This window comes from Numida meleagris, chromosome 2, assembly GCF_002078875.1.
Source record: "Numida meleagris isolate 19003 breed g44 Domestic line chromosome 2, NumMel1.0, whole genome shotgun sequence".
In the NCBI taxonomy this organism is placed as follows: Eukaryota; Metazoa; Chordata; class Aves; order Galliformes; family Numididae; genus Numida; species Numida meleagris.
The window spans coordinates 141,926,443-141,943,411 of NC_034410.1; positions in this window are offsets into that span (position 1 = coordinate 141,926,443).

The following is a 16,969-nucleotide window of genomic DNA, read 5'->3' on the forward strand; positions in this document are numbered from 1 at the left end:
AATTACCTCTGAATTATTCCTTTACAAGAGGAGTTACAACATTCTCAGTTTTTGAGGCTGATGGATACTGACTTTGGTGCAGTAGTTGGCACATTTATATTGTCTTATTGTCTCACAAAAACATTGAAGTTTGCCTAAATAAGTGGAAATCATCACAGCTCTGATGTGCTGTGCATCAGACTCTGATAGTGCTTTTTAGCACTATTTGGTATGTGTTTGTACAAAATAAATGCTTTAAATACATTTTGATTTAATGTGCTTTGTGCATTGTGCCATTTTTCTATTTTCTTCTTAACTACATTTATCAGAGACCTTTTAGCTTTCCTAGCTGCTATTTCTCATTTCTTGATCTGGGATCTGGATGCCACCAAAAGAGTTCTTTTTCTTCCAGCTTGCATTGGTACCTTTATGATATCTAGTAAATGACACTCTTTAAGAAGTTTACCAGAAATAAGGCTGTTTTTGTGTCATCTTTCACTTGGCATCTGCTGAAGGATCATCTCAGAATTGTACATGGAACAAGAAATATTCAAGCTGGATATAAAGACAAAGCTTCTCATCATAAGGACAATGAGATATCAGAAAAGTTTGCCCAGACAAGTCATGCAGATTCTTTCCCAGGAAGTTTTCGAGATCAGAGTGGATAAAAATGAAAACGTGGCCCACTCTCACAGCTGATGCTGCTCTGTGCAGGAGGTAGACTATATTTTTCCATGAAGTCTCTTCCAAGCTCCTGTGATGCTACAAATAAGGATCTTTAAAACCCAGGGGCTGTCCTCAGAGTTCCTTTTCTTGCCTCTGCCTGTGGTCCATGAGGATAAAGTACAGCTTTCGTCTCAAGTTATTGATTATTTTTGATTCCCACTCTGGGGGAAATCTCTATATTTTTTGGTTGGAGGCTGATGCACATGATGATTTGTTAGTACCTGTATAGGAGTGTATATTTTCCTGTTTCTCACCACAAGATAAAAGCCATACTGGAAAAATCAAGGATGAAGCAAGACATCAAGACAAAGATGAAAGAGAGGAAGAGTTATTGAAGCACTGGCTGGGACTAAGATGTCTAAGGAGAATTCTTATCTCTATCAGTCCTTCAAGCATGATGCCAGTATAGAAGCTTTGAAATATCTCTGCATTTCATGTAGTCATCTGTAAATATGAAAAAAAAATCCTTCAGTTTTACAGACTGTTTTCCCTTACTTTTTTTTTGTACAGCATAATGAACAGTAAGTCTCCCTAGTCCTGCCTGAGTGCTCCAGATACTGCTATAATATCCACAGCCCAAAAACAGGGATAGAAGGAGGTTTCTGACTTATGTTAATAGAAAAAATAGAGATCATTAATGTGTTCCACAAGTCTTTTCCTTCTACCTGTCTTTTCCTGTTATATTACCATACTCCTGATGAAAAATATTTTAGAAAATCAAAACAGTAGTACCAGATTGCTAGCTGTTAGTTTTGTTTAGACACTAAAGTTGTAAGTGCTACAGAAAAAAAAGATGGATATATAGGCAGATGGAGGACACGATGACCTACATCAGACTATTCTTATCATCTACCAATAGCTAGATCATTATTGCTTCCAGAATGTCTTTTAAAATTCAACACAGCCTTTATTTTTATATTTAAGTAAATACATATCCTGGCATTAACATAAGTGCATGTCAATCCTAGATTATATAATACTGTCTCTTCATTGTGATATACCAGGACTGTACTTATACACACCAATACAAAATTCCATGTGTATTACAGTGTTTTCTATTTCTGTTTTAGTTTGTAGTTTTACATAGAGAGTAAAAAAATAGCATTGATCTCCCCTATTCAGGGATGAAAGTTAAATAGGTCATAGAGTTCTGTGATCTAAAGATGGCATCAATTATCATCAGAATCAGAAATCTGATGTGAAAAATGATGCTTTAATGTAATTCCAGAGCCAACCTCTTTTTTAGAATATTTTAGATGCTCTCAACAGTTTTTCTCCTCGCTCTGAATATCTCACTGCATTCTCTTAACACTTCACTTTGTATCACCCATCAGAATGTGGATGATGCCTCTTTCTTCTTCCTTGCTTATTTCTGGACGACCAGAAATTTTTTTCTCTCTGTGAATTAAAACTCCTTGGAATTCCTACTGTTGTGTTTTGTGTGTGTGTGTGTGTGTGTTTGTGNTTTTTTTTTTTTGTTTGTTTGTTTGTTTGTTTCATTTTGAAATGATATTCTTTAGCAGGCATTTGGGCATTAATAGAAACCCTTCATTTATCTTTAATGCAAACTTTAAAGAAAGATTAATCACACCATTAATTTTGTTCAAGTAGATGTGATGTCCAGCATTTGCAACTTCAACTGCAAAATATTTCCCTTCTCAGTTATGGCAATTCATTGAATATAACCTCACTAACATGGAACTGAGCAAGTTCCTAAGACATTTGTTTATCTTTTTTTTTTTTTTTTTTTATTGTGAGGTTTCTGCAGTGTTTAATGAAGCACTTCAAAATTTCCAGAAATGCAACTTATAAGATAGATAAACATAAGCCAGAAAGGTAAACTCCACATCTAATTGGGGATCTGCATATCAGCACTGTTAATTTGCATCCCTGTGGCACAAAGCCTTCCATTTCTGCAGAGATAATTAGAATACTGTTTGCTACTGCATTAGGTAGATAAATCCAAATTGTCTCACATTAAAAACAGTCTGTAGCCTTTTCTCTACATAGGTGTTCCTTGGAGTAGCAAGTACTGCTGATCTGTCACCTGTATGAAAGCAAAACTTCTCAGAGTGCAGTTTAATGGGTGGTGTACACAATATTCTGCTAAAATTAAATATACTCTTTTTGAATTCAAGTAATCTAATATCTTGCTTCTTTGGCCTATATAAAATGTATGCTGTTTAGTGCATCCTGTAGAAGAGCCAAAGCCCGTGGTTAGTACTTAATTAATATGCTTCTGTTATACTCTCATTTGCACTTCAGTTGAAATCTCCAGATGCTGGAGATAAGTGGATCCATGAAACCAATTGCAGTACAACCAGCAAAATACTGACATGCTTCTTCATATAGGTTACTGTGAGTTAAAAGCTCTCATCGCTCAACACTTGAAAAATAAGTAGCCCCATTCTAAAGATGTGTTGTGGATACTGACAGATTAAAAGAGGTAAAGAGAAGAGAAGGGAGGGAGAAAGGAAGTTGGGATGTAGGGATTTAGTTTGTCAAAACTCTATGGGCTTTCTTTTGTCTAATATATTAATACTAGGAATAAAATAATATCCTGATCCTTTAAGAGCCAGTTAAATATTTTCTGTTAAGATTGTAGGACTTCAGCCAAACAGGAATAGGACTAACCTTTGAGATATGTAAGAGGATATAGCTTTTCTGTTATAATATCATTTGATTTTTTTTTTTTTTTTTTTTTTGCAAGGCTTTAATTCACTTGTCAGTTGCCCTGGTTTTGGCAAGATAGAGTTAGTTTTCTTCCTAATGTCTGGTATGATGCAGTGTTTTGGATTGAGGAGAAAAACAATATTCATAACAGAATGATGATTTAGTTGTTTCTGAGCAGTACATAGAATTAGTCAAGGACTTTCAGCTTCTCATGCTGACCTTCCAGGGAGGAGCTTTGTGTGTACTAGAAGCTGGGATGGGATAGAACCAGAAGAAGCTGTCCCAAACTGTCCAAAGGGATATCCCATACCATATGGCGTCATGCTGAAAAATATAACAGAGAGTTGGCCAGGGGTGCTGCCATTGCCTGGGGGCTGATTGGGCATTGGTCAGTGGATGGTGAGCAATTGCATTGTGCATCACTTGTTGTTTTTTCTAAATTTTATTTATTATTATATCTCCCTTCCTTTTCTGTCATATTAAATTGTTGTTATCTGGGAACTTTTGCTTTTTTTCCATTTCTCTTTCCCATCCTACTGGATGGTGGAGTGAGTGAACAGCTCTGCAGTTCTGAGCTGTCCACTGAGTTAAACCACAGGAATAAAAGGGTTTAATGGGTCCAGGATCCTTGGTGCATTTTTTCTCTCTATCTAAGAAACAATTTCATTAATATTCATTTCTATTTTTATAATTGCAAAAGCATACAGCAGACTCAGAAATGGGCCAAGCCATCTTTATACTGAAGAAGCAGAGGAAGGAACATAGACTTTCCCTAAAAGAGGTCACAAAGTAAAATAAGTGAGTTGCAGACAAAGGTATAGCAATACAGACATATGCACACACAAAAAAATATGGCAGTGATTATAAGACACTTGGCCATCTCTCCTCTGAGCTTCATGGAGAATAAAACAATAAAAACAGAAGAAGAATAAAAGGAAGAAGGACATCATCTCATTGTAGGCACTCAGCCATTACTCAGACTCCAAGTTTTATTTAGATCTAAGACAATGCACAAATGAGATAGCCTAATTTGAGGAATTAGGCTCCAGCTATTTTATAATTTTTATTAGTATTGGTAGCATGATTTTGAATGTAATTCCCAATTCATATTCAGTTCATAGTAATTGAAAAAGAAACTAGAAGTTCTGCTCCAGATTTGAACCAAATGAATACTTACTTGTAACGGAGTTAGAAGAGACAAGTTTCAGATGCTTACTTGGAAATGTCTGCAGATGTTCCTCAGATGGAGGAAAATACATTCTTTATAAAAATCTGTGTCATTCAGGCTGGAAAGGGCCTCAAGAGGTCTCCAGTCTAACCTCCTGCTCACAACAGAAGGATTCAACATAGAATTCAAACCGTGTTGTTCAGAACTTTATCTATTTAGATCTTGAAATTCTCCAGGGTTGAAGACTGCATGGCATCCCCGGGCATGCTGGTCCACCTATTGTGCTTCTCATCCTTTATCAGCCTATAAATAGAAACTCCTATATTTATTATCACTGTCTCTCGTTCTTATTCAGTGGACTGCAGTGGCTCCATTACCTTGATAAACTCTTTGCACATGTTCAAATGCTGCATCTTCCCCCTGAGGCTACATACTCTCCAACCTGGAAAGCTCTGCTACAGAGCAGCAGTTTCCTTTTCAAAGCACCTTGGTGTTGGCCTTCTGTTGAACTTGTGCCAGTGTATCAATATTTGTGGGAGCAATTAATCCCTTGAGTGGTTGTTTTGCTAAATGGTTCTGTACTGAACACATCCTACCTCACAAATGTCATTGCCAAATTGTGACAAGTAAGTTCTAGTGAACCAAGCACACATACTTTTCTATCTCACAACTTCTTTTTCCTCCTTAACTCCTGTTCAGATATTCAGCATGTAATACGATTTCTACCTCAGCCCTCGCAATGGAGACAGAGAAGATTCAAGCTAGTTGCTGATATACAGTCATAGTGCCATACTGAATGCCATAGAGTATCTGTGCTTCATCTCCAGCTGCTCTTCCATAAGGGCACCGGTGACCTGTAGGTCTTCAATCATATCACTCAGACAACATGGATATAGCAGATACCCTAAAGGATCTCAAACAGAAGGAGGCACTTTTATTTAGACAACTAAATTAAGACCCCAGAGATCCAATCAGTCTTTAAACTTTCTGCTTTTTGTCCTACGAGCCCACTGAACTGATGGACGCTTCTGAAATAAGCTGAGCTAAAATTCCCTTGAGACGGGATTAAGTAAAATTGGCATCTTCCTAGTGAGTTATGGCACTTGTTTTCTCACAGCTTGCCAGGCCATCTGTGAGCAGGTATGATTCCTTCATAAAAAAACTTTTGCAGGTAAAAAGGGCAATCAGACTCCTCAGTGAAATTCATGCAAGAACATTTTAAAAGTCACTGCTCTCCTTTTTCTCTAAGGATGACTTTTTAAACCATAGGACAGTCTATCAGTCTTCTTATGTGAATTTAAATTTTCACATGTTCAGAAAGTAAGAGTCAGTGGGAAAGATACTAGAAGCTGAGATGGAATCATGATCCAAGTACCTTGTTGGGTTAGGGTTAAACCTTGTTGTGGTAGGTTGCTCATGACAACAGAGCTACCAAATGGAAGAGATAATTGTAGAGGTAAAAGAGAAAACTCATAGGCTGAGGTAAAAACAGTTCAACAGGTAAAGAAAAATCTGCACACACAAGCAAAACAAAACCAGGAATTATTTTGTTACTTGCCATCAGCAGATGTTCAGCCACTTCCAAGAAAGCAGGGCTCACAACGCATTCTTGAGAAGACAAATACCCACATTCTGAACATCCCCTCTTCCTCCCTCTTTCCCCCATCTTTTATTGCCTAGCATGATGCCATATGGTATGGAATATCACGGAGTCGTATAATCATTTGTGTTGGATGGGACCTTTAAAAGTCAGCTAGTCCAACCTCCCTGCAATGAACAGGGATGCCTACAGCTAGATCTCAGAGCTCCATCCAACCTGACCTTGAATGCTTCCAGGGATGGGGCATCCATCACCTGTCTGGGCAACCTGTTCCAGTAATTCACCATCTTAACTGTAAACTGTTTTTCCTTACATCCAATCTAAATCTCCATTGTTGTAGTTTGAAACCTTTTCCCCGTGTTTTATCACAACAGACCCTGCTAAAGAGTTTGTTCTTTTCTTTCTTATAGCCCTCCTTTAGATAGTGAGTGGAGCTCACTGAAAGGGCTCTCCTACATATAGGAAGATATTCCTTTGGTCATGAAAGGTCAGCTGTCCCAACTGCATCTCTACCCAGCTTCTTGTGCATTCCCAGCTCCTTGCTAGCAGAGCTGTGTGAAAATCAGAAAAGACCATGACACTTTGTAAGCACTATTCAGTGACAACTAAAATATCAATGTTGCCAACACTGTTTTCATCACAAATCCAAAACATATCACCTTACAAGCTACTGTGAAGAAAACTAACTCTATCCTAGACAGAACCAGTACATGCCCTTAAACTAACCTACAAGAAAATGATCTGATGTTTAATGCAGAGAAGATAAATCCCAAAACTGGCATTATAATCTGTTTTGTAAAAGTAGAAAAGTAGCATTCAGAGGTGATTGTCTGAGGAGTATAGAGCCAGCCAGATATCTGTCCACCTCTGAAAACCACTACAGCATACCTGGATGTTCACACTCTGCCCATCATTATAAGATACAGTCATTTTGAATATACAGTGTAAAAGCCACAGAGACAGTAGAGAGTTATGTAGTATTTTGAGTGAGAGTTTCAAGGACAGCTGAATGAGAGAGATGCATGACATGACTCTTTCCATATATATTAAATGTGAAATGAGGTGTCAGAGAACTATCAGGATATCTGGCAGCTTCCCCAAATCAAGCTATGTCTTTGATCTGTGCAAGACTGATTCCTCTCTTTTAGCAGTCTTTCTCCATTAGGATATTTCAATAAACTATGAGACATTTGTAACCAGAACTTTTAATTCGGTATTCAATTCGTGATATCAGATAACAATTCAAAATGCATAAGGGAATTACTACTTTGTTTTTCCCTCTGCTGTTAATTCACTAGATACACTAGATAGACAGACACTCTATTTAGTTTTTAGTACTGATACATGTTCTAGTGATGTCTTGTGTGCTCTCTTTACAAGTTATGATTAAAAGGCAGAACAAGTGTTGTTATATAGGCAGATGGCTACCCATTTATTATCTTTTGTTTTTATTTTATACCCAGGCATAATTTCCAATGGAAAAATATACAGAGTAAATAAATGAAACTTAAAATGAAAAAAAACAAAAAGAAGTATTTCTGGGTTTAGTCAACTAGCAACTTTATAGATTCACTTTTTGTGAAGTTTTACAGTCAAAAAGGTCATAGCCACTTTGGGACTTCAGTAATTCCCAACCTCTAGCTAAACTCTAGTTCAAGGCTCTTTTTCAAGCTTATCCTCTTTCAGACCTCTTTTCCCTGATGAGTGTTCTCAAGCGCTATTTTCTATCCCAAAGGCTGAATTATGCTTTGGGCAGGGTCCAGTGAACCAAAGCTCCTCCTGAAGGTTATCAATAATTGACCTGCAGTCCCTATGCCACTGTCTGATAACATAACCCCAATAGAGATAATTTCAGCAAGGTACAGACTAGAAATCAAGCCTTCCAGATGGTGATATGAAAAGAGTTCAAGGCTGCAGGAAACTTAATGCTTAAATTTCTGTATGATAACAACATGACACCTTACTTCACATTGGGATGAAAAACTGAGATGAAAAACAAACAGTGCTCCCAGCACAGGTAACTTGTTGCAGAATAATGACATAGAATGAGTGAGAGAGAGAGAGATGTGCACAGATGTATATGTATTTATATGAGTATGTATATATATGTATACGATTTATATAACAAGAAAAGAGATATTCTCCTCACTTTCCACTTTATAAGCCAACTTGAGTCCATAGGAAAATAGCTGCTGTGTTTTTGCCTTGAAATCAGACTTTCAAAATGATGTTATTATTTGGGATTGGAATTGACACTTCCATGGTGTGGATACTTTGGGAAAGTTCTAGTCTCTACAGTAAGACAGGAGCTCTGGATATCTCGAACTGCTAGTCAAAACAAAATAGCATTTAAAAAGATATTATTTTTAAATAAATTTCCCTTTAACTCCTTGATGCCAGCACATATCTCCCCTGTGACAAATCTAGCTCAAAAAGAATAAATGAATGAACATGATAATAAAGTCTTGCCCCAGAATCAGAGCTGGAACTTGAGACAGTACCTTCTCTGCCTGATTTCTGAAGGAGGATACCAGATCCTGAGTGATACTACCCTGAATATCAGGCTTCAATATATGAATTTTCATACCCCTCATAATCAGACCTTAAGTCCTGGAGGAGATGTAGGGACTTAAAATCAAGTTTTCAGGAGAGCTGTGATAGTGTATTGTCTGCAATAGCCTTCTGTTTATCTTACCTCACCACTATATGTAGGAGAATTAAGCTACTAGTGCTCCCTCCAGATTGACAGCACAGCCATGTGACACTTCTTCAGATTCCACTTACATGAATCGAGATAAATTCTTCTGTGAGATGCAGCTGGTGCTTAAGGAGGCCTGGAAGAGACATTATCTCACTCAAGGAGGATGATTTCTTACAGTTTTGTTTCACACTACTGGTGGCTGGTTTGAAGTTCTGCTGCTGGGATCTTCTGCTCTTTCTTTCTGAAAACTCATTTTCTAACCTGTGTGCTTGTGTAGCAGTACCCACAGCTGCAGCTTTGGGGGTTAAACTCATTGTGTGCTCTGAGCTTTTTGCACAAAGTAAGCTCAAATGAAGAGTTGTGTTTAAGGAAAGCTGTGTTAACTGTAATTGCTCCTTCCTTAAAAAAAAATATTGAAATATATATGTCCTGATCCATATACAGGTTAAAAGATTTTTATCAGCAGACTCTACTGAAAGTCTTTTGTTAGTGCTGCGCTCTTACTGAAGTGGACTATTTTGGTTTGTGGCATACAAACAAAACAATTTGAGTTTCCTGCTCTATTTGTCTGTCTCTTGCGTTCTAGCTCTCAAATCCTCTTTTTTTAAGCTTCTTGAACCAACATAAATATGTGAGTGTTTCAGACTTCATTTATCCATGTACATCTGTTTCTTCTTCTAATGAAAAGTGAACCTTTACAAAGCAGCTATCACTGTCTTTTCTTTCCTGAGTTACCTTTCCTTTCTTTCCTGAATTACCTGCTAACAAAGTGTGTTGAATATCCAGTTCTTGAGAATTACCAGCACCTGAAATTCACAAGGAAATAGAAGATAAAAACCTGATCAGACGCACAGAAGAAGCAAACAGATTATTTTTTTTATTAGACTGAGCATACAAAACACAGTAGGAAGGAAAAACAATATTCTCAAGTATTGTGAAATATATTATTTCTTGCAATTATACATAATTTACCATTGTTCCTCACCATATTCTGACAGTTGAAACACTACAACAAGAAATAAACCTATACTATTACTACTAGTACTGAAACTATTACAACTTCAGCACCAACCAAAGAAAACATGACTGAATGTTTCCCTTCAGTGTTTAGTCTGTGTGAATAGTGGCTATATCAAAGGTTGAGTAACTATCTTCCATACATGAAATCAACTGTCTGTAGTCCAAGAGCCCACCTGAACCTTCACAAAAATGTAACTGAGAATTTGTTTCCACATTTGTTTGTTTCATTTTAAATTATATAAAGTTTCCATTTACTCTTTATTAGTACATGAAGAAGTGAAATTCAACAGATGGTGCCACAATAAGCAGAACTGTGTTAGTTGAAACTACTTGAGCAAAAATTGCATTTGGCAGACACAGACACATTTTAGGGCAATGACATTTTATTTGTTGTTGTTGTAACTGTTTTCTTATAGCTTCTTTGCAGATTGAATTGCTACCGTAGTATTCACACAACTTCCACAGTTATTTTCCAACGCAGTTGCAGAGCAATTTTGCTTATTCAGAGCTTGCATGTGGCCCACTCAAAAAAATATAGAGATTTAGGTGACCAAGCAAGACTTCTATTCTAAAAGGAAAATGGTATTTCACCATATTTCAGACCACTGAATTTTGCCTGCTTCTGTGGATATGGGAATCAGATGATACCTTTGCCATTCGTGTGTCCTTGTACTGGATCTAGCTGGGACAGTTTATTTTCCCCAAAGCAGCTCATACGGTGCTGTGTTTTGTATTTGTAAACAACGCTGATAACATGATGTTGTTCTAGCTATTGTTGAACAGTGTTTGCACAGCATCAAGGCCTTCCCTGTTCCTCACTCTGCTCCCTGCTGTATAGACTGGGGGTGTGCAAAAGGTTGGAAGGAGACATAACCAGGCACATGACCTGAACTAACTGAAGAGATATTGCATGCCACATAACATCTACATATCGGTAAAAAAAGGGAAAGAGGACCTTTAAAGATTAGTTAACTGTTGATTGGGAACTGGCTGGGCAAGAGTCTACTTGTGGAAGTTGATAGGTTATGGTCTTTGCATCATTTGTTTTATTTTCTTTCTTCTTCTTCTTTGTGCACTAAGCTATTTTTATCTCAGACCACAAGTTTTCTTGCTTTTACTTTTCCTTACTTCTTGTTCTGTGACTCTGGGTGTAATAAGAGGAATGAGAAACCAGTTGCGTGCTGTTTATATGCCTACCAAATTTACCCACAGCAACCTCCACAGAAAAACATCTTCAAAATGAAGCTGACTGGAGAAACTTGAGCCTCTATAGATGATTGTATTTCTAGACATAGTTTATGCTTAAGTTGTCACAGAGTAATACAAAACAAATTCCTTGTTTCAGATCCTTGAGGGTAAGTTTGGAAGTTCTCACATCCTTCAGGAATCAAGGCTTAGTGTGATGATGTTCATAGAACTTAGTACGAAATCTCTTTTTTTGTTGTTGTTTTCATTTGAAGTCTACTTGATTTGTCAGTTCTCAGTTTTCTCGTGAGATAGGTTTTTTCTAGTAGAATCACTGAAGTCACTAAGGACATTTTTCTGTGCACATCATCCCACAAGAGCAAGAGAGAAACATGATGAAAAGTGAATGTCTGGGAACATGGAACCTTGTGTAATGGGAACAGTGGAATGCAAAGGGTAAGAAATTATATATTTAAATTCTTATTATACATTAAATGAATGAAGACTTTTTGAAATGATGATCATCCACTGATGTTGTTGAACAAAAGGAAGAGAGAAAACCAAGCTGGTGATCAAGAAATACTACCAGTTCATTTTCTGAGTTTTTTAAATTATAGCCAAAATGAGTGACATGAAAGTGAATAAAGATTTTCTTATTCTTCTGTGTGACTTTGAGGGACATAGCACTGGTGAATGAACAACTCACAATGCCCATCTATCATATATTGAGGAACAGCTGAAGGTCAGTAACAACCAGGATTCAAATTCAAATGACATTGTTGAGTGCTCTGTCTCCACAAACACTCATACAGACTGGCAGAGTAAATGAGATATCAGTCCAACTCTCTGGGCAGCCTTTTACAGTGCCTCACTACCCTTATTGTAAAAAACTTCTTCCTTATATCTAATCTAAATCTTCCCTCCCTTAGTTTGAAAACATTTTTCCAAACACAACAGACCATGCTGAAGACTCTGTCACCTTCCTTCTTATAACCCTCCATTAGATACTGAAAAGCTGGTATCAGGTCTCTCTGAAGCCTTCTCTTCTCCATGTTGAACAATCCCAACTATCTCAGCTTATCCTAGTAGGGGAAGTATTCCATTCTTTGGATCATTTTTGTGGCCCTTCTCTACACGCTCTCCAACTGGTCCACATCTCTTCTGTACTGAAGAGTCCACATCCGGATGCAGTACTCCAGGTGAGGTCTCACTAGCACAGAGTAGAGGGGCAGGTTCACCTCCTTTGACCTGCTGACTGTGCTTCTTTGGATGCAGCACAGGATATGGCTGGCTTTCTGAACTGTGAGGGCACATTGCTGGCTCATGTGCAGATTCCCATCCACCAGTACGCCCAAGTCCTTTTTGGCAGGGCTGTTCTCTACTCTTTCATCCTCCAGCTTCTACTGATAGCTGTAACCCAGGCGCAACACCTTGCACTTGGATTTGTTGAATCTTATGATAAGACTGTATCTATGCTTAAAGAGAGCACAGAAATACTGCTCGGTGCTGAAAGGTAGATAGAGGTGCTTGTAGAGCAGTCCTTGGCATAGTTTGACTTTCATTGTCTAGCAGATTCTCAATCAATTCCCAGCCAGCATTCAGGACTTAGCAAGGTTCAGTCTATTGTCAATAAACACTTTGGATGAAAGCACTCAGTGTTAGGGAATAAGAGTTGTCCTACTACAGTTGGCTTTACTGCAAGAGAACGGTATCAAGAATGTGTAGTTTACTGCAATTTTCAGGCTCTGAATGAAGCAAAGCACTGCTGGCACCTGAGTAGTTTGAATCAAATTCAGAATGAGTATGGAATTTCTTGTTACTCCCTGGAGTGACTTGAACAACTTTGCTTGAGTGACTTCGGATTATATAATTGAAATCTTTACATTAACATATAATAATTTCTGTGGATTTGTTTCTCTAACTTTATTCTCTTGTCTGATGTATTCCACATTATTTCATTGAAGTTGGTCCTGTTTCCCCTGGGAGCACAGTTATTCCATAGTATTGATCACTTATGAATCTCTCATTTTGGATACTTCAGATCATTTTTTATGAAATAATTTCTGCCATTCTCTGGTTAGTTTCCTCTGTTGTTTTTCCGGGCATCGGAAGTAGCTTTGAATCAAATGAGCCTTCTAACTGAAGACATAAACCAGTCAACACATATTTTCTGTCAACATAAATGGACGTGAACTGCAGTTGCCCCATTTATATTGCTTCTTATGTCTAAATGATGCTATACAGTATGTTTTGTCTTTACATTTTTTTAACACATATTCTGTTTCACAAAGTTTCATGGAAACTAAATATATTTTAGCAGAGGAATAAAATATAGTAATGCTATGTTTAATCAGACTTGCATATATATTTTTCTATTCTGTTAAATAAGTGATTGTATTTTTCTCTAAGCTATTGAATAAATTGCATATTTATTTTAGTGGAATTTGAGTTAGCACAGAAGGAAAAGTAACCACATATTTGAGCAAGGTTATGACAGTGGTTCCTATGAAAGCAGGTTTCTTTATCTAACATAATCTAAATTGGAGCAAGTCTGTAAGTCAAATAACAAAGGATCCTGACATAGCTGTGATATACTTAATTTCTTCTCTCATTAAAGAATGATACAGTGTCCTTAAGAGACAGCCATTTTCTGAGTATCTCAGGGGATCAGATTAATATGGAACTTGTAGTAAAGTGCTTAAATGGACTCAATCAAAACCAAGTGAAATCCATCCTAGGATTATTAGAAAGATAGAGATCTGTCTTCTTATATACTCTGGAAAGAAAAAAGAGAGGAGAGATAAAGTACTTCTCTTTCTACTTTTCAACTCTTCAGTAGCTTCCTGAAAGACCTTGGAATTAGGATTTTTTGTTTGTTTTTAAGATTACCCCTGGACAACAGGTTTCTCTGTTTATTCTCTTGAATAAAAATAGACAAGTAAGATAACCTTTTTCTACAGAAGGTTCTCTCTCTGAACAACAGTCCTAATTAAGTTTACCTATCACTCAGGAAGAGTACCGTGAAAACTTAAGCAGGATATAAATGGTATATAGGCCTCACACCAGCTGTCTGACCACAGTACAGTTCTAGGTACAGTTTTGACACTTCAATTATAAGACAGGATTTTGGCTTCACAGAACAAAAAAGTCTGCTTTTGTAAGAAGGCAACTTGTCCTTATACTTACTTTGCAGAGAAGATCCATACAATTTTATGGCAATATTATTGACTATTTTCATTGATGCTTGTATTAGAAGAAACATACATACACCTGGTTTTATGGCCGTAGCTGCAGCAGGGAGCTACTATTGTCTGATTTTTTTTCCCCATACACGTTCTTAGTACTCTGCAATGCACCTTTGGTCATTTTTCCTCCATCCCAAATTGCTTTTGTTTTTCTTTTTGTCCTTGGTTCAACTATAAACCAGGGACAATGTCATTATAGTGTAGACCAAATCCATAAAAACACTTGAAATCAATTCCAGAAAGCAAGTATGGGATGACAGAGATCTCATCAACCGTCTACTTAGGAGCTGAGAGGTAGGCCATAGCTTTGTTTTTTCACAACTTTATAAACCTCTCACACTAAACAAATTCCATTTGTTCTCCTCTGTGCCCTTTAAATACCTAGTACTTGCCCATTAACTTAATTATTTAAGTGCTTTTCACTCCCATGCTGTTGCATGTACAGATGCTATGTGTATAATACATTAAACCCACATAACTGACTTACATTTAAGTGTCACCAGTTGTGTAATGTTCTGTGTTTGTTTTGTATTCATGACACCATGAAGAAATGAAATGCTTTCTGTTAGTAAACAGAGCTCTGTTTATTGCTGCTCAGAGTTAGAGCAAATTGGGAAAAAAGCACCACAGCTATCGAAGAAAAAAAAAAAGATGGATTTGAGGAAGCAGAAGCAGTGATAACCACTGGATCATCTGTATCAGCATCATCTTCAACAGTAAATATTTTGATTCTACATACAAGTGAAAACAATAAAAACATATTTTGATACAGATATTTTCCACATTCACCATCAAGAAACCATACATCTGAGGAAGTTCAACAGAATTGAAACATTAGTGGCTGTGTATTTCTTAATTACCTGAGGTCCTGGGTGGCCTGCTGAAAGTTAAACCAACCAGAAAGACATAAAAGAAAAAAATATTCCAAGCCAGAAGCATCTGAATCACTTTCCTGAGATTTCTCATTATTTTCCAATTACCTTACCCATGTGTTGTGATTAGGTGTAAATTCTTAAAATGAAACCAGGATCAAATGTCAGTAAAGTAAATCTGACAAGGCCCAAATGATTCAGGGGAGATTTCCTTCCAAGACAGGTCATCTCTGTGCATTTCCTCTGTGTAAATTTGTCTTTAAGACACATTGATCAGCAAGGATTGAATCACTCAGCTGTAGCACTGAGCTTCCTCTTCCATGGCACAGACACCAGATGCCTTACACAGAGCATTATGGTTATATGGGAACACTCTCTAGCCTAGTTCAGTACCCACTGGTATCCTCGGAAGTGAAAGAAAATTTTATCCAAATAATGAGATGTTTTTTTCCACCGTGCATCTGCAAATTGAGTACTGTTTGAGTTTAGATCTATTTGACAAAATGGACATTCATGCATTTGAATGGCTGTGTTTGAGCTAGTTTCCTGGGATCCCACCATACTCATCAGAGAGCTAACTGAATAAAGATTAGGATGCTAATCAACTGAAATAGATGCCTACATTTGGTCAGAGAATCTGTGCATAAAACCTTTGGTTAATAGTTCTTCATGAAGTATACACCTAACTTTGACCAACAGCAGAACTGCTTATGTCTATACTGGGGTTATCTTGTGCTCAATTCTTTATCACAAAAAAGGCATCTAGTGCCATATGAGATGATGTAGATTGTTCCACCTGTCTTTCCTATAAATCTTGTGTCTTATCTGCCAACCTCATGCAGATAGTTGATACTTTACAGGGTGAGAACTGGAACAATAGAGACATATTCCCAGGAAATGGAAGCATGTCTTTAATCTCTAATTGAATCTCACCCATGAAAGTTTGAGTTTGAATAAAACTCAGTGAACAGTTTTGTCTGAAGAAACAGAAGAAAAATAGCCCCAAAAAAATTAACTTTTTTCATTCAACATGAGTTAAATGTTTTAATCTTGAAAAATAAACAGTCTTAGAAGATTTTAAAATTGGAAATTGAAGTTGAAAATTAAATTAGACCTTTAAATATTTATACTGAGGTGAGTGAGCTTTCATGTATTTTTTTTCTGCACTTCTTTAGAAATAAACACAAGGAAAGGAGTGTGAACAGTTGTTTATTTTTCATTTTTGGTTAGGACGTGCTTTTGTACTCTTGACTGTTGTGACAAGTCTGAATTACTCATCACTTAACTTCAGCCATCTGAGGCTGCATCTATATTGGTAAATGAAGCAGGATCAGGGCATAGGTTCAGGCTCTAGACTGTGTTTGGTCAGCATGTGGCAACTAACACTTTCTTGAACAACACCCAGACAGTTTAGAGGCCGCCATGCACCAGAGTCATGTCCCAACAGGCTGTCTGGAAAATAACGCACAAGTTGGCTCTTTGCACCCTGCACAGTCATCTAACGCTGTTCCATCAAAATGCACGTTCTCAAACAATACCATCTGCCATGCCCAAGGGCCCATAACAGACTTTCAGTTTCACGGTATGAAAGCACCGCTGTGAGAGACTGCTGTACAGCCACCACATTACTTCTGATACTTTGAACTGAAAAAAAAAAAAACATATACATATGTTTAATTATGACTCCCAAGAGATCTAGAGAGGACACAGTTCCAAATATTATGCAGTGTGGGCATGACTTGCTCCTGTTAGTGAACAACCTCTGACTCCGTTCTATTTAGCATCATATTTAGAACAAGG